The sequence below is a fragment of the Drosophila gunungcola genome, assembly GCF_025200985.1.
Source record: "Drosophila gunungcola strain Sukarami chromosome 2R unlocalized genomic scaffold, Dgunungcola_SK_2 000011F, whole genome shotgun sequence".
Classification (NCBI taxonomy): Eukaryota; Metazoa; Arthropoda; class Insecta; order Diptera; family Drosophilidae; genus Drosophila; species Drosophila gunungcola.
This window is the reverse complement of record NW_026453169.1, coordinates 2,045,085-2,065,126: the sequence shown is the minus strand read 5'-3', so window position 1 is coordinate 2,065,126 and position 20,042 is coordinate 2,045,085.

The following is a 20,042-nucleotide window of genomic DNA, read 5'->3' as shown; positions in this document are numbered from 1 at the left end:
TTAATTTAGAGCCAAAAACGTAACGCAGTGTGCAGCAGACCCCTGCAATCCCCTTACCCAGTCCACATTGCACTGGACCTAAAGGATCTGAAATGGCTCCCAGACTGCCACGCCCCCCGACACAACCCTTTCCCGTACTCGCTGCTTGCCGCTCTGCCGACAACGTAATTTATGGCATTCCAGGACGGCCTTTGGACACTGTAACCGCATTTCTTGTTGCCACGACTCCGGCTACGGCTACGACTATGGCTATGGCTCCGACTCCGACTCTCCTCCGGTCTTCCAATGCTTTGGACCATTGCCGTGTTTAGAGTTGTCCAGCACCCAATCGGTAATGGCCAAGGAAGGGAAAGATCTGGGGAGGGCCAACTCGAAGGAAGGAAGGGAAGATAGGGGGGATATGGGTGCACCCCGAAAATGCTGTGAAATTAAAAAATGTGCTGGCCAAAATTAACGAAAATGGGCTAAGGATTTCACCGGCACCATCCAGCAATTCACCCGCAAATGGGGGCTAAAAATGAGGTCTCGGGGGCAAGTGGTAACTTTTATCGCCTCCAGCGTACAAATGAAAATGTTCCTCATAAATGAGAAATTGATATTAAAGGTGTTAGATGCGTGAGTCCGATAACGCAGCTAGCTTTAAGAAATTCAAGCTAGTTTAAAATATTTAATACCAACTCATTTATAAACAGAAGAATCTTCTGAAGTTAAAAAACATATCTAAATTATTTTACTTTTATTAAAAAATGGCTATTTTGTTATTAAAATATATAAGCCAAAATGTCAAATTTTAATTACGAAAATGTACTTCACCTGATAGCTCTTACAAAAATAACTTTTGTTTGCCAGCAAAAGCTAAAGCTAATTCCAAACAAAATCAAAAAGTAGTTTGGCACTTTAATTGGCAAAATGCAGCTAGGGAGTACAGATCAAATTTTTTCCCAGGACCCCACAGAAACAATTCCAATTAAATCCGAAACGCAACTCAAAGGCACCACAAGGGGTGGCAAAAAGGGATGGGGGGATGAGCCAAATTTCACACCTCAAGTTCATAATTATGTGCATTTGATTTTCGCTCACAGAACAAACGAAAGTTTCCACAGGACAGGACGCACGCTTTTTCCACTTAGTTGCACTCTATCTGCCCCTCGCTGCCACATTTTCCACAAATGGAGAAAAAGTTTAAATGTTTATTTAGTTGTTATTTGTTTGCTGAGCTTTGCTCCACTATTTGCTGTTCAGTTGAGTGTGCAGAATTTTCGCCCAGCTAAATATTTTCCCTGCTACCTATTTCAAAGGCTGTTGGCCAGCAATAGTTTTCCCCTGGTTTCCGTAATTTTCATCTATCTTTTCTTGGGCGGCTTATTTGTTGTTGTGCAACAAGGCAAAAACTAATTTTGAAGTCAATTAGAAATGTTTTTACATTTATCTGGTAATGGGGAGAGGTAAAAAATGTGTATTAACACTTAGTTGGAGTTAAGTGGGTGGAAAGGAACTTAACGAAGGGATAACAATTTTTTCGTTTGGGTCAACGATCAAAGAAATGCTGTTGAAGTGGGGCAACACTTTGTATTTTTCTTTGAATGAGCCTTGTTGTATGTACTAACTTTTAATTTTCGAGTAATATCTAAACATATTCATATCAATCCAAGAAATTTGAATACAAATAATCTATAACAAAAACGTATCTTTTAAATTTCGCATTCATCTAAAAATTAAATATTTGCCAACAGAATTTATTATTTTCATATCAATTATATAAAACCCTAGTCATTTCCATAAGTTTTAACGTATTTCCTTTAATTAAATGTTCTTGAAAATACTTAAATTTCGGCTAATAGGCAGGCTATGGTGATTTTCAGCCTAATTATTTGGTCGTTCCTATGGCAGCTATATGATATCGTTTTACGATTCGTATTAAACTAAAATCGTATATCTAAACAATCAAATTTAAAATATTTCCAAAACAGTTTAAAAAAATTCAGAAAAGAGAATTTGAATATATTTTTTTAAATGTATTTTTTTTAATATCTTGATTGTTTCTATGGAAGCTATATGATAATGTCATCCGATTTTTAATAAATTTAATTAATTTTTTAATCTCGATGAAATGAAAAAAAAATCGACATGGGTAAATCGATATTCTTCGTGATACTGATATATGTACATACTTAATAACGTCGGAGAAGTCCCCTTCACTGCGTTGCAGACTTCTGACTGAAATTATGATTCCCTCTGCGAGGGTATACAAATTTATAAATAACCCTTTTGCACATTCATTTATATATATCAATCTATCTGGGGAATGGGCCGTATCTATGATCACTTTGAAATGAGTAAATTCAGATACACAACTTTCAACCTCCTGGAAGAGCTTATATTTTGGAAGTATTATACAGCTGTTCTCGCTTGCCTTATTTCCTGTGCTTATTGTCGATTTTCCGGCTGCCAGCTAGCGGTACCTCTTCCGCACATTTTTCCGCAATATTTGCCAGCAGCATCAGCCGAGTTTTTAGCGATTTATGATCCGAGAGTGCGCGCTCCCCGCCGGCAATTGCAACGGATATAAACATTTCGCGCTGAACTCATTTCATCCACACATCGGAGGGGAGTTGGGCAAAGTCTGGGGCTAGGGCTGGTCCAAATGCCACTTCCTCCTGATATGGCACGTGTCGTTCTATGTGCGAGTTCCATATACTTTTGCGGGGCGCTTTTTATTTCCTATGTCTGACTTGCCAAAGTCGCTGCAATCCGGCGTGCTTATGTTTCACTTTTCACAACATAAATCCCCGGGAGAAGCTTGAGGAGCTGAAGCCGCAGCTCAGGTACAAGACTTTCGTAGAGCTGGCAAAGCTGAGATGGCCGCCCAGTTTCCAACTCGAGACAAACTTCAGTTTGCTGAGCTATTTATTTAGATGCTCGGAGCCCACCTCCCCGAGAGCAGCTTTGAGCTACTGTAAAGGAATCTGAGCCATGCATTATCCTTATTATTGCTGACTGACTGCCAGGTGGGGGCAGGGGTGGGGGCAAAGGCTTAAGCTAGCTTCTGCTCAGCCAGCAGATAAATATGATGTGCCCCATCCGCTGCCAAGTCAAACGACAATATCATGAGTTTTGAATTCACTCCTTCCCCTGCTGGGCTAACCACTCCTAAGCCCAGACCCCTCTGACTAAAGTATTATTTAATTTTTTACCCTCTACTTTCCTTTGAGTTTTTCACTTTTTTCATAGCTACAAAGTAATGGCCGCTCGGCCATATTAAAAATATTCTATATACATATTTAAGTGCATATAGAGTTGGTCAGAAAGTGCGGGTGTGGGGAGGGGTGGGGCAACGTCAGAAACTTCGGAAATTATTACTTTGCCTTGTTTTGCTGTTGCTGTTGCCAGTCGACTGCCCCTGGCCGTGGCTTTGGTAGTTAAAAAGCGTTAGCGTGTAAGCCACTGCCCTACAGGCCGGATAAGGTAAAGTCCTTAAGCACCAGCTAGATCGAGCGATAATTCTGTTTATAAGGTGGAAGCTGACTACTTGTTCAATTAATTTGCAATGTTACCCAAGCTAATCTGATTAAAATTGAATAGGTCCCTATGCTGCTGCTGAAACGAAGAATTGTGTTTACAATCGTAAACCGTTTGCAAAGTGCATGTTTCAAATTTAAAATATATTTATAATTTTTGGGTTTCAAAAATGAAACATGTAACATATAATAAATAAATATAAATAATAACTTAATAATATGTCCACATTTCTACTATTTCTTTACCAAAGCCAAATAATATTTTTAATTTTTTGTTTTTCTTGTTAAGTTTATTTATCATTGCAATTTGTAAATAAATTATAGGTTTATCCCTTGAACGAATTTCAAAACTATTTAAGCAAACTTGTATAAGAAACCTTTGGTATACAATTACCACAACCTAGAAACCTGCTACACAATATTTTGAGTCCTGCATCCGCAAACCTAAAGCAATTTTCTGCAGTAGCTTAGTTACACTGTCTGAAAGGGAAAACCCCTCTAGATCCCTTCAGCCCACCACATTAAAACCCCTTTCCACCAGCCTCTATCTGTTTCTGTGGCCTGCAATTCTACTTTGCTCATTAATAACGTACAAAAAAAAAACAAATAAGATACTCAGCGGCCAAGCCAGAGCAAACAAGTTGCAACAGCCACGGTGGCAGCAAATAAGTTACAACTACATATATATATATTTATATACAACAACAACATCATGTTGACTGGCCACAAAAAGTTGAGCGGAAAACCGAGTCAAAATTGAATTATGAATATTTAAAATGTGTTTAAGCAATGCTGCAAGACGGCCTCTTCCTCTTGCCCTTCGTCTTGGACCACTGATGAAAATCCAAAATAGATGGGAATATAAAAGCCGTCTCAAGTAGATATACAGTAGAAAATGCATAGATAAAACTATTATTTTGCAAAAAAAATGTTAAATAAAGTTAGTTAAATAAATTTAAATATACTTTTAAAATAAATTCCGAACCATCGATAGAAAAGCAGTTTACTTGTAGTTAATAAACAAGATCTGTGTTGCGCTTATACAACTTTGTGAACTGATAATCATTTATAGTGTTGAGTGTTCTTAACTTTGAAACTTAGACAAGCCTAAACTGTATAATATATGAGAACATATTCAAATATAAAACAACTTTAATTTAAGGTGCTTAATTAATATATAAATTCGAAATCGGGTAAATGAGCCCATGATAATTTAGCTTTCATTTTTAATAGTTAAAGGTAGTTAACTTTAAAGGTACGTAATCGTTTTGTGCAGCGAATTCTGTTCAAAGTTCAACAGCAGAGCAATTAATACGAAATGCGCAGGAAAGTATGCTCTAAGAAATGTTCAAGCAGAGCAAATATGCAAGGCAAAGGACAAGGCTCAGAGCTCAGGGCTTAGAGAGCCTGCTGGCCAAGTAAATGTCAAGTTGGCATAAATAATTCACCACTGCATCCAGTCTCAGCCGCTGTGGCAACATCATCAAAATGCACAAACACACGTTCAGCCTGCAGGTTGCATTGTCCTTGCCCGCATGCCTCATAAATTCGAGCAAATGTCTGTCAGTCGCACACTTACTCATTCAGTCATTCAGTCATTCAGTCACTCTGTCACTCAGTCAGTCAGCCATTCAGCCAGTCAGTCACTCAGTCATTCAGTCACTCAGGCAGTGAGTCAGGTCCGCTCGAGGTGAAAATCTTAGCACTAATGGCGCTGTTTTACATAATTGCCGTGACATTGTACAAATTTATTCAACTGCGAGCTGCAACCTGCCAACAGCAGACTACCTGTGTGGCATGTGTGACCTCGAAACGGCATTTACAGATATAGGCGGAACGGTAATACTCTTTACTAAAAGAAAAGCACCAAAGCACCATGAGAAGCACGAATACTATAAAAGCATTGAAGAATCTTTAAATATTTAGGATTGACTGACTAAAAAATGTCTTTTCTGTTTTAGTTAAGTTAATGTTTAAAATTTAAGTGTGCTACAAAACAGTAAAATGCAGTTTTTGAGCTGCACAACTCACAGCTAGATGTTATGGTAACCATTTATAAATATGTTTTTAGGTGAGTAATTTAAAGTAAGGTACATTTTGTTAATGACAATATATAATTTCAGTGCCAATTTTTGTTTTGGGATTTTTTGTTAAGGAACTTAAGCTTTAAATAAAATTCAACATTTTAAATAAATAATATTTTATAATTTTTAAGCATGATTTACTTTTTATGCATTTCTTGAAATACTTTTAAGAAATTTTCTTCTTTAAGCTATGGAAAAAACTTTACCATAAGGACAATGACATAATGCTTCAAATGAAACACACTCAACATGAGACACACTAACTGACATTGGACTTATGCTATCTTGGACTCTTAAAGGGACTGCATGAGAAACAACCACTACATCAGTGAAAGCAAATAGTGGGCGGAACACATCAAGAATGAATTGCTGTCCTCACCGATCTCCGCTCACCGCTCACCTTTGACCCCTTGCCGTTTTTGAACAATGAAAACACCGAAACGGCAACAAACAGAAGAACAGCAGGCAGTATTCAGCTTTTGTTCTCTCTTAAAATATAATAAGTCAACAACAACACAAGTCAACAACAACACAAGTCAACAACAACACAAGTCAACAACAACACAAGTCAACAACAACACAGCAGCAGCAACAAGGGCAAACAATCGGGCAACAAAAGCACACAAATGCCGGAGAAAGAGACATACTGTGACTTTCTGGCCCCGCTGCATCATTGTCACCTTGAGCTTAGGGTTATTGGGTTTTCACACCACTCGGCCAGACACTTCCTACACCCCACCTTCAGCATCCTCTTGCAACACCCATGCAGCAACAGCAATAGCAGAGGGTAAATTGCTAGTTGCAGTTGCCCAGCAGAAAGTATGAAGTATGTTGCAAATTAAAATAAATATTTATGCAAAATTAATTCAAGCTTATTCATTTGTGTACTGCCAGGGTCGACAAGCAACATTTATCAATATTATTATATATTTTATGTTTTCCAATATATAATTATTCATAAATTCCAGTTATTACTGCCAAATAAATAAATATTACGTTATGTTTGGATTATACATGGTAACATTTACAAAAAAACAAGAAGGAAAGCCAACTTCGGTCAGCCAGAGTTAATACACCCTCGCAGTATTTGCAAAAAAGGATAGTTATAATTGTTTTCATACATTTTTTCGATTGTTCCTATGGGGACTCGTTCCGACTTTTAGAAAGATAAATTTTTGGCAGACGGACATGACAAGTGTTTTTGGACTTGAAAATGGAAACTATTAAGACAATTGTAAAAGTTTATGCTTTAGTATATACTAATAGTATTAACTTAGTTTCTGTTTATAAATATGTAGCTTTTGGAGATTACTATTATAATACTAATATTATAGACAAATCGTCCAATTTCACTTTCTTGATTTTGACAAAGCTAAAAGCAAGTTGCCAGTGATATATTTGCATTCAAGCTTTTAAAAGTTGCCAGCCCTACACCAGCTAAACACACACTTGTGCAACTGTCAACGTCAACTATAGTTTTATATACGTATAATTCAGAAAAGAGACTCCTCTTCACCTTCACACCACTCAGGGCCAAAGGCTGTCCAGATTCCCTTTTGTACTGTCCGCTCATATAGTGCCCATATAACTGAGCAAACAACTTTGACTTTGAATTTCTTGCCCAGCACTGAAAGCACCCCATATGAAGTCCATTCTGTCGCACCATATCACTTTGCTTTGGATGCAGAGGGCCAAAGGCCAGGAGAGCACAAAAGTTGATAAATATTTGCTTTGTCAAAATATTTGTGCATACTTTCAAGAGCCAGGAAAAGCAGTGGAAAATTGGGGAAATCGGGGGAGGGAAAACACTTTCACGCCTCAGTGGGGTTGGTCATTTTTGTTTTTTAGTTTTAATTGTGCCAATGAGATGGTATCCATTGCTGACTTTAGTGGCTTTGGGCCTTGTCAAAGTTTGACCTCTCACACCAGGAGAGTCCTTCTCAAGGACCCTTTTTCTACCTCTTCCCTTCTGCCAAAAGCCACACTTTTCATTGCCATAAGCCATGTTTGATATTAATGTGCATTTGTGTGCGTGCCAAGAAACATGATCTGGTAGTCACTTTCCCCCCAACCCTTTCTCCCTTTCTCCCCACCCCCCCTAAGTTTGCAGTTTTTAGCCAAACTACTTGACCATGCCATTTGACAGTAACCACCTCGTGCCACGCCCCCTTCCTGCAGCCGCCTCCCGAGGTATCGCGTATTTATTGTGCATGGCACATGCGGCGCTCGCATGTTACATTTTATGTTTGCCCAGACTTATTTGTGTGAATGGGATGTGTGAGCTGGATGTACTAGTGTGTGAGTGAGCAATTTATGCTGCCGTCTGCACTTGCAGAAATCATGATAAAATAGGGCATTAAGAATTCAATTTGAGGAGCATCGGTACTAGCCAAGAATGAATATGCAATATTGGTCTATAAAATGTTTACCAAATAATAACTTAGGAACGGGCAAACGGAAATAAAAAAGTATTCAATCAATCCATTTTAAATATATAATAATAACACATAAACTAGTAAAAGACTAAAGAAATTTTATGAAAAACCACTCTTTTTATGCCTAAATATTGTTTAAAGTAAAATATAAGCATTATTTAGCACGGTCAGACTCGAATGAAGATTAATCAAAAATTAATAAATTAATAATGTTAAGGTTTTAATAACTCTATTGCATTTTTGTAGTAATTGGAAAATGGGTTCCACAAATAATAAGCAAATATAATACAGGTAAAATATGTAACTAAATAATTTGAATTACTGGTTTTAAGTATATCATTACTTAAGCTGTTACTTTTTCACAATTAAATTTTAAAAAGTGAATTGGATAACTTTGAAAGAAGATCCTTTTAGCCTAGCGATGACGCAGAGCAGTCAAATGTCAATTTTCTCGCAGTGCACACCGTCTGGTGATTCGTGGTGGTCGTGTGTTTAGTTTTCGGCCACGTGCTCCGCATAATAATAAGCGGCATTCGAGCCGTTGCAGTCGTAGATGCGATGCCACAATGCCACAAACGCCGCTCGCTGGATGCTCCTGCTGCAGGTTAAAAGCGCATTACAGCTGAACTTCATAAATTGCAGCAGTAGGGCTACAATGTTCACATGCCAAGCAGTTGGTTAAGGCTTCCCAGCCGCCCCCACCCACATGTTCCCATTCCCCTGGCCAAGAGTCATTCTCATTGCAAATTCCAACTGAGCCTGAGCCTCAGGCCAAATGCAAATTCATGCTTACAAAGGACAAGCTGGGGACCCGAACAGCACATGTCAAAGGGCAATGACAAAAGCGAAAAGGTACCCAAAGCTCATTAGTCGATTTAAAAAAGAAGGGGAGTCAAAGCGGTGGCCCGAAAGTGTGGGAATAGCATTAAGCATTAAAACAGTTGGCACAAATTGTGTTGAGCTCGTCTGGGCCAAGATTTTATACGGCACAAAGAACCTCAAAGGCGCCAATGTGATTTTTCAGTGAGAACAAAAATGAAAACCATATTTGGCACAAATTTATCAAGTATTTAAAAGGCATTGATCAGCAAAAACTTCGTTTTGGAGTGTGCTATTAAGATCATTAATAAACATTAAATAATGAAACTTAGTTGATTCTGTAAAAATGTTGGCCTTTTTCAAAAAAAAAACAATTTACACCCTTTCTAAAAAAACTGAAAAATAAATCATACCGACATACCGGCATCCTCGACGGAATCTGAGAAGATGTTTAGCAGAGCCGGCCAAATAATGTCAGCCAGAAGTGCCTCCTTAAAGCCGAAGCAGTTAAACATGCTGTTAATGCTAAAAAAAATGTATGGATGCTAGACTAGACTAACATTTTTTTTACCATATGTTATGTTCCATTATTTTCCAAAGTATGGATCTCTTTTTTTTGGCTCAATGTCTAAATTTAATATATTTTGTTACTAACATTCCTTAAATTCCCAAAGAACGGATCTGTATACCCTTGCAGAGGGTATTATAATTTCAGTCAGAAGTTTGCAACGCAATGAAGGAGACATTTCCGACACTATAAAGTATATAAATTCTTGATCAGCATCACAGTCGTCCGATTTTAATGAAATTTAAACCGTAGTTCTAAAATATTTAACCATCATTAACCATCGAAGAACTAAAACAAATAAACTTAAAAACAGCAAGTTATAATTTTTTTTGTTTATTTTTCCGATTGTTCCTATGGGAGCTATATGCTATAATCGTCCGATCTGTTCCGACTTATGTACTACCTGCAATAGAAACACAACTTTTGGGAAAGTTTCATGCTGATAGCTTTAAAACCGAGAGACTAGTTAGTGTAGAAACGGACGGACAGACGGACTTCTGACTGAAATTATAATACCTCTCTGCAAAGGTATAAAAACAAATTTTTTTAAATTTAAATTCGATAGTACCGATATTATCGATAGTTTCACTTTCAAAAAAATCGAGTGGGGGCTTTTACAGCTCTAGTTTTAGGACAATTAGAGGCAGGCGAATTTAATTATTTGATTCAATAGCACGAAGGTCCAAACAAAATGAATAGGCCATCATTTTGACAGCCAGGTAACCACGAAAGCCGTCAATCTTCAATTGAGAATCTGTGGGATCGATTTCATTGACGGGCTTCCGATTTCCCGTCTACAGACACATGTTCTCGCAAGAAAAAAACTCGATTCTTGTGCTAATTGACAGCCTTTCCGCATTTCAGAACAAACCCATTTCCGTTGAGGCTGCTGCATCCCGTCGTCTATTCAGTGTCTAAAACAAAGCATGTTTCTCTATTGAATTTAAAATCAAGTTGACATTGCACATACATATTTGCCCCACCGACCGATGGTGATGTGCGGTTATATGATAATTAAAACTCGAACCCCGAAAACTACGGCCAGGAGGCCTTTTGTTTATGTTAGCCCGAAACATTTTCCAATTGGAAGAGCGCACAATTACGAGCACAATGACACGCCCTCACTTGCATAATTGCGGGCTGATAGCGAGCAGTTTGTAAATGGCGCCGGGCGAACTGCAGATTTGTTCCAACCATTTGGCATATTTCTGCAACAGAATCTGAATTTGAATTTGAATTACCACGCAGCAGCACGGGATGCCGTAGAATCGGTGGAATCGGTTGCAAGCGATGCGCTAATTTGAAATGCCACAAAAGGCATTTTCCCAGAGTCGTCTGGCTGCCGGCCATTGATTGCAATTATTTTCAGGGCTAGGTCCGCTGGCGGACGTAATTGCGACTCAATTGAAACATTACATCGGTAACGTAATTGATTGGGCCAGCGTAAATCGAATTAGAGTCGATTAGACATCGAGACTTGAGGGGCCAGTCAAAGATGAAGTCCTCAAAAGTGAATATTATGCGGCAGCCCTGGAAAAGTAAAAAAAGCAAGCAATCTTTTTCTTTATGCTGCTACTGAAAAATAGTCATTACATGTTTTTTTATTTATATATAAGCAAAACAAGCGATAGACTTATTTCAAAAGAAATAAGTGAACATATAGTTGAATCAGTGATTGCACAAAAGTGAGTGAACATGTTAGCAAGTGAAGAAAAAGTGAATGAACAAAAGCTTGACTATAATAAGAATAGAATAGCTTTCGAGGGAACATTCGAGCGTATAACCGAGTTTACAAATAAGTGAACAAGTGAGTTAACTAGCGTGAGAAAGTAAGTGATTAGAAGTACACAACATAGTGAATAAGTAGGAAGATAGGAACAGCAGAAGTTGACGGTGGAATATTTTTGGAAAATTTGGGACGGTCAAAAAGTCCAATTCACACTGCCGCCGTCTAACCTTCTACCGTTAATGTCTTATCCTTCCGAGTGCTCAAAACAAAGTGAAATTCAACCAAAAAATTACTAAAAAAAAAACTGAACATTTATTGGATGTGGCTATTATATTGGACAAAATAAAATTATTTTACTGTGCCTATAGTTGATTACTAAGCCCACACTATAAGTCTTTTTGAGTGAACATTAATTTGAGTAGTCGAAATATACCCCTGTAATCGTCGAGTGCCGAGTGTAATATTCAGGTAAGGGCAAAGAGCTTAAACCGATGAAACCTCAAAAACCGAAACCGAAAATACACTCTCCCACGCCCAATACAATTGCACTTGCAGAGAGAGAGAGAGAGACCCACACACGCATGGCACCACCGTTAATTTGCCGTTACACACACAGACGACAGCGGCGCCAAAATGAATTCAATTAATTAAATTAGTGTTGAACGGGCAGCTGCAGTCGCACACCAAATTGGAAATGGTAATGGAAAAGCGATACTGGGGAAGAGACAGCTGGACTAAGCTACACTCAACCAGAGATCCATACTATGGATTCCGCAGAGCCTTAGCTGAACTGAAATTCCAAATTCCAACCAATAATCCCTTTTGTGTCTGCATTAAAAATATCATTTCCTACAAAAGGCATCCATGAAGTTGTATACCTGATCCCAACGAAACGGAAATAGAAACGTAATATTAAGGAAGAGCACAAAGAAATAGAAAATATTGATACTTCTGACACCATATTTGTGTAGGATTCCAGGGATCCGATGGCGATGAATTACAACAATAATGACAGTATGGATCCTTAGGAGGAAAAACACCAGGTATAATTACATTGCCCAGCCAACTCAATTATGAACTTTCATTAATGGTGAACAAATCTTGCAAAGAGCCATTTGCTGCCATGAAGCCTTAGCAAAACTGAAATCCCAAATTAGAACCATGAAACCCTTTTGTGTCAGCATTTACAAAATCATTTCCCACGAAAGGCATATGGATAACATTTTCAAGCCATTGTGAAACCGCAAAGTTGAATACCGAAATGAATAAAGAATTTAAAGATAAAGGAAGAGCACATAGAAAATGAAATTATATATATATATAGAAGTAAAATATATATATGTACTTCTGATACCATACTTGTGTATGATTCAAAAAAACCAAAATAAGTGTTGAACATCAAATTGGAAATGGTAATGGAAAAGCGATAGTGGGAAAGAGACTGTTGTAAATTCAGCTTTTAATTGATTATATAAAACACGGTGGAATTACAATGTGTTTTTTGTAATATATATATATTTAATCGCACACACATCCAGCCAGTTAGGATTTCACAGAGAGAAGAAGAAAGCGCATCGAAGTGTGACCAAATTAAGTTGATCTTGTAATGCCATTTTTGACATTCACGCAGGGGCTTTTAGGGTTGCCACATATGTATCCAATAGAGAAAACTGGCTAACTATCGACCTAACGGACGATGAAGAATTTTTCCGACAAAAACGATCAAATACAACCGTAATAAAGATTTAGCAACAGTATGGATCCCTAGGAAAAAAAAATTTCATTGAGGCCAGGTATAATTACATAGCTCAGCCAACTCAATTATTAACTTTAATGAATGACAAACCAATTTTGCAAAGCGTCATCTGCTGCGGCTGCATTTACTTTTTGGTGTTTCCAATTTTTATTTTTAATTTGCCGTCTCCCACATCATTCCATCTGCCTTTTGCTTCGATTTTTCGCTTCCTGTAAATTGTATTAAACGTATATAATTAAGTTGGCCCAACTGGAGGTAATAAATTATGACCCCCAGCCCGGGCGAAAACTTTTCCGATCGGCAACCGCCATTGCAGTTGCGACAGACAAATCGAATTAGCGACAAATGTGTTCATTTTTTTTAATGTTTCCCATTTTAACTCATTTAAGGGCTGATGAAGGGTTTAAACGGCCGGCGGAGCCCATGTTAAATGCTAATCTCTAACAGCTGTTCCATAAGTCAAGTGAGATGTCATGCGAGTAGCGAGCAAAAAAAAAGGTTTTTACAGTCGACGTTCATCATGGCATGAATTACGGGGCGTCAAACTGTCAAGCACCCAGCCCCCATCCAACTGTTTTTGTTTTTTTGCCACCCACTTCAAAGAAGACAGATGAACTAGGACGCTTTCACCATATAACAGTAACAGTGAGCCTCTATTTTCTGTGACTATTGCTATTCATAAAAATTGCTCAATTCCGCTGGCGTTTGCTGGTTTACGCTTTTTTTTTACCAGGCTTTGTCTCGTTGTATCGCTGACACCCCCTCTTGAAACCCGCGGGCAGAGATTTTTCATGCAAACAAGTGATATTTTTGTTGACAACTCTTCCCTTCCTTTTGGCTGGTCGCAAAAAAAAAAACATTAACGCCTAACATGTTAGACAGAAAAAAGAGCTGGCATCGCGACCAAAGTGGGTTGAGGGGATTGTTTATACTGCAGCGCATTCAAAAATACAACCTCCACAGCCCAGGCTAAAACTTCCAGTAGTTTGTTTAAAAAAAATTATGCCTAAAATTATGCAATGTCATGTGTGTGGAGCCACCAAAAAAGTACCTTAAAAGCATTCAAATATTTTGCACAATTGGCAGAATTTTGTTGGCCCATAAATTACTATTTGATTAAATTTTTAGCTAGCAAACATATGTAAGTTCGTAAATTGAAAAAAAGCGATTTAAAATAATAACAATATTTAGTTGCAGCTGCCATTTGTGCAACAGAAGCAAGTTTTAACTTTGCTTATAACCTGCAAACGAACAAAATGTATTTGGTAAACAAGGAAATTGGAAACCTCAGCTAAAAGGCAACATTTGATTAACATATTTTATTTTAAGGCTTACTAAAGTTTAAGAAAGTATGCCCACCGGCTCTTTTAAAGTTTTAGCTTACTCATAAATAATTTATTTATACTTCTGTTAATATTTCATATTTTCCGAAGTCAAACCTTGCCTTAGTTTTATTATATTTTATATATTTTTAAATATCGCACTCATTTGGAAAGAAGGTTAATATCATTGTTACTGTTTTTATAAAAAATTAATACAAAGTCTCAGATTTTTCTCGATAAAATACCCTATGGCTGCCACATTAATTAAACAAAATTCAGCCCCACTGTAAGTTGACCCCTCACCTGAGACGCCGCAATGTATGCAACAAGTTTATGCACCCGCACGCCAGTTGAAGCTTGTGATGCGATCTCATAAATTAAACTAGCTAAAACCGGAGAAAAAGGAAGGCAGACGTCACAAAACCAGAGAAAAAACTAGCTGGCCAGAACAAACTCAGCCCGCAGAAGCCGCAAACATGCTAAGCCAAAAAAAGGGCTAACAGGGGCGTGGAAAAGTGGGCGAATGGGAGAAGAAGTGCAGCGGCGAATGCAGCACCAACTAAGCACGTGTCAAGTGAGTGGCCCAAGTTTTAATTTGCCCGAGGCATCCACAAACATACAGTACTCCCATAACTCACTGAAAAAAATTAGTTTTTATATCTGTCGCACAAAATTTAAATACATATATCAACTTGCAATAAAAATATAATTAATTATTGATCATGGGCTTTTTGTACACCCAAAGAAATAATTGTAAAATTTAATTCGCTAACCAATGGTTCATTTGATATTTACAAGAGATTTTCATTTTTACCACTGAAAATGGTACAGTTGATGTTGGAAAATGGTGTTTTTAAGATTTCTCTCTCTTAGAAAGTTCTCTAAAGTCGAAAAAGAGAGAATCAAACAAGATGGCACAAAAATCCAATAAGTTAGAGGGAGAGAGACAGTTAAGAAATTTGAGTTCCCGAATTGTAAAAATTGTTGTCCCGCTTACTCTGATTTTCGTATTTATCGATTTTCAATGTGTAAAGTGGTCAGTAACTGCGCGTTGTATATGTGGAGTGCAGGAAAAGGTGAGTTGTGTTATTTAAACTAAAATAAATTTACTTATAAATAAATGTAATATATACATTTTAAGTTAGTTCTAAAAAAAATGTACATACTTTTAGAAATTGCTAACAAAATTGTTAAAATAAACATTCTTGCTTCTGCTTCTACATTTATTTTTAATGAAATATCAAATATACGTTAATATCAATTTGTCTTCTATTAATATAAAATATGCAAAAATAAAGTGTTGAAATTAAAATATGAAATTTACAACAGCATAGATTCTCCATTTTAATATCAAAAATGTTAAAAAATTTGATTCTGTTTTTCAAAACGTATATTTTTACAATTCGAAGATATCAATTAAGAAGTAGCACGCATAAATTGATACGGAATTTTATTGGAATGAGTATCATATCTTACCTATATAAAAAGCTAATTGCCCACATTTTAAAAATTTCGATATTTTGTATCCTTAAAATTTTTAAATTAAAACCCATTCTTAAAATTAAACAGAAAAATTTTGGAAAAATATTCCGGGGTAAATATTTGTTTTACATTTTTTTCATTGTTTTATTTAATTTGTTAAAACTATTGTGTTCACGTTAAAACTATTTTCGAATTTTGAATTTTTGCTATAGGGGAGATGCGAATAACACCGTATCTGATTAAAATGTTCCTTAAAAAAGGCATTAAAACCTACTGATATTAAAGCATTGAGGTTGCTTATTAAAGATAAAAATAAATTATAATTATTAAAATACACTATAAACAATTTACTTTAATTTCTATTTTCTCTGTGTAGCTGTAGAAGGATTCCAATGTCTGACGCTGAGTAACTGTCAGGCCCGTTAGTTGCTGGAGAGCCGCCTTGATGTCTGACAATGTCATCAGTTGCAGCTGACGCAGCAGCAGCTATATAGCAGATATAGCAACAGTAGAAATCAGCAGTGGCAGTAGCAGTTGCAGCAGAGTTGCAGGGAGTCAACTTGTGCAATCCCGCACGCATCGTTCGTTTTTTTAGGGGCCCTCTTAAATCGTGTTGGCGGGAAATAATAGGGTAGCAGGCAGTAGGCAAGCACCTTTGAGTATTTTTAAAAATTTAGGAGTTTTTGATAATGCCATAAGTGCCTAATTTTTTTTTAATTATCAGACCTCTATATCATATAGCTTGCATTTGTGTGCGTAAACTGTAAACTGTTAACAGTGTCGGTGTCGCGCAGTGGGCCGGTGAAAAAATCGCTGACTCGCGCCCAAATCGTCCCCGTGGAGAACACTGATTTACAGTAATGGTTTATTATTTCAGAATTGCGGTTTTAATTTGATCAAATCTGCTCCCATGGGAGCCATCGGAATATTAAAAAAAAAATTAATGAAAAAAGAAATTTTACTGCTCTAATTTTAATTTTTTTTTGTTCTATTTGACATAGTAATGGATTAATAATTCAGAAGTACGCTTTACATTTTATAGAAATCGGAAAACGATATCATATAGCTGCCATAGGAAAGATTGAATAATTGTTTGTTAGGCATATACGCATTATAATAGCGTAATAATGTGTATATTTTATTATTAAAACTAAAATTAACTTTTTCTGTTCGGTTAAAATGAATATGCAAAGTTCAACCAAATTTCAAGAGAAGAGATCTCTGTGTCACCCCTGTATATTTAGAACACTTATGCTTTTAATATAATTGAATTCTGACTTTTAAATACAAATACAACTTTTAATTACAAAATACACAGACAAGTATTTATGCCGATTAAGTTCAGTATCAGTTTTGTATTGATACTTGACGTATAACTTTAATATGCTTAAATGGCAGTTGTTGTTTTGTACTGATTTTCTTCGCTTGCATTTTACCGCTTAAATACTTTAAAGTCCAAAAATATAGCTTTATATAATTTTGCAATTCGATTTAATACTTTTTTAGATTTTAATTTGTTATTGAAGAGTTTTCTAAAATTTTATGTTGAACACTTTTGCAGAGGGATGCATTCTCATTAAGTTTATGCTTGTTTCCAAGTTTCATTTATTATATATATTTTGTATTGAGTGCTGTACCTAACAGTCGTTTAATTTTTTTAAAGTGAACAGTTGTTGCTTCGCAATAACTTTCAAGGGTACTTTATTGTCCGAGATCAGTTAACAGGCTATATGCTTGTGTGGAATGCGAGTATGGTGTCTATGACAAGTGGACAAGTGGGTGTGACTTCCCGCCCCTCCAACTCACCGCCTCTCTTGGCTGTGTGAAACCCTGAAGAGGCAGATAAAGCGGGTTCGCCTGGACGCTGTCAGATAGCCAGTCAGTCAGTCAGTGAGTCAGTGCCTCAGTACTTCAGTCAGTTAGCAGGGATCCTTCCAAACCTACTACCATTCCCAGCCCCACCCCCACCCCCACCCGCCCCTTTCCATTTCCCCTTTCATTTGCTGCGTGTTGAATTGTGTTTTCATTTGAGTTTTGTGCGGCGCTGATTGCCGCATGCCTCAATGACATTTCATTTATTAAGTGGACGAGTCTTTCGGCAGTTTGCCTTTCCCATTGCCCTTACCCGATTTTCGCAACTCAGCGCCGCACCAATTAACTATGCAACAACCTGCTGACGTCACCGGTGTAAGCGTTACCGATCGACAGGAAAACGGACGTCGGAAAATCCTGAGGGTCATGTCACCCGCCTTTGATTTGTTTTGCAAGACTGTGTGAATGTGTTACTTATATCCGCTACAAAAGAGCATTTGCATATAAAATGAATTGTAACGAGCATGAAACAGGCAAAAATAACATAGGGTGGCCCCAATGCTCCACCCCACCCCACCAGTCGATCCCTTTTAGCCTACTGAAATATAAATGTTAATCCTGGCGGCGTCAATTGCAAAACGTTCAACGTTGTTGACAGCCAACGGATGCACACAATCCAAGACCAGGACCTGAAACAGGCACAGAATGCAGAACACTGCACCAAACACCGAACTCCATCGCAACATGCTGCACAGCGAAAAAAGTCCTAAAACTATTAGATTAATTTAAGAACCTGTTTTTTGGTAAGATATAATCAAAGGTTGAAATTGTGTTTATTGATTTTGCTATCTTCTTTGATACACATCAAAATTTTATTTGCTTATTAAGGTTATAAATGAATTTTATAAAAATAAGTATTTAAATTTGTTGCAAACATGTGAATTGAATAGTGTTATGAAATATATTAAGCTCAAAAAATATATAAATATAAATGTAAACAAAAAACTGACTTTATAAAATATAATTCAACATACAAAATTACCTAATTGAGGTTCGATTTTGGAATATTTTTCCCAGTGTAGTATGCTTGGCCCTGGCCAGTGTGTCAACGGGTTTTTAATTGATTTTCATGGCTGCAGTTTTTGATTGTGCTGATTGACGCATCAAATGAAGTGACTTCGTCCGGGCGAAAGGACAACGGGGCAGTTCGGCAAGGACCTCTGGCCATGTGTCTGGGCCATATCAGTGACGGGACAAACAGCACAGAGCGCAGAGAAGAGACCAGAGCCCCACCGCCCAGGCAGTAATTAAATTTGTCAGCCGGACAAAACGTTCGGCACTTTTCGACCTACCAACTGCACAACGTTTCGTATGCGTGATGCGATGAGCTGCAAAGGAGTTTGGGTGAGCAACGGATGGATGAAAGGATGGGTACGAGGTACTGGCTTATTGCATTTTAATCACTGCATTCAGTAAACTCATTGTTTATCCTCACGGCCGCCTTCTCTACATATTTGTTTGCAAATATGAATAAATAAATGAATGCGTCCGGTGTATCAATGATTCAGCAAATGAATGGAGGCATTAATGAATGATATTTTTCATTTGACTTTGGCCACTAATGAGCCGCCTCTGACGTCAACGCTGTTTACTGTCCAAAGTCAGAGGTAGAAAGCCAGGAGAAATCTGTGAAATCGGAGACTCAATTTAAAAATCATTATGAGCGCACATTAAGCGTAAAAAATTAATGAGCAAGTTGCGTCAACAATGAGCTAGGACCGTGCGCCAGGATATCCCTCGGCATGGATGTGTGTGTGCTGCAGGGAATCCAAGGTGCGTCCGCTTCTGACTGCATCATCCTCTATATAGTCTGGCTTCAGTTTCATAATGGTGGGAAAAAGGAAAAGAAAAGTAAACGCACCCACACACACAAAGAAGGGCAGGAAAATGAGGAAGGAAATCTCCAATAGAAAGAGCCGGGCGGAGGAGGAGGGGGCAGAAGGTGCCCCCGAAGGAGCAGTCGCTCCGATAGGATGTCGACTTGAATGGCCGCAATGGCATTGGGTTTCGGTTAACGGTAATAGACGTAAGGCACTCGGCCTGGTCCTTGGAAAAAGCACGTCGAAAGCAGAGACCCCAGCCAACAGGGGAAAACGCAAAGGCATTTCCATGAGCTGGGCTAAACTAGGAGAGAAAATTATCAGGAAGCAGATGCCCCTTTGAGCTATTAGGGTTTCAATTAGAAATATATAATTTAGTTAACGAGTATGGTAAAGAGTGGCTCAAATGCTTTTTACTCTTAAAAATAGTAACAATGCTGGTAGTCCCCTAATTTGTTTGGTTCTTAGTATGTTAATGTAAATTCGTTGAAAATTTTAACATAAATGCAAATTGGCAAGACTTGATACTCGTTAATTTAAAACAAAACTATTAACATGTAAACATATTTTGGTAAGTAAGATTTACTTTATCTAAAATGCTCTTATATCTTAACGAAATAAGGGATAACATCTGAAA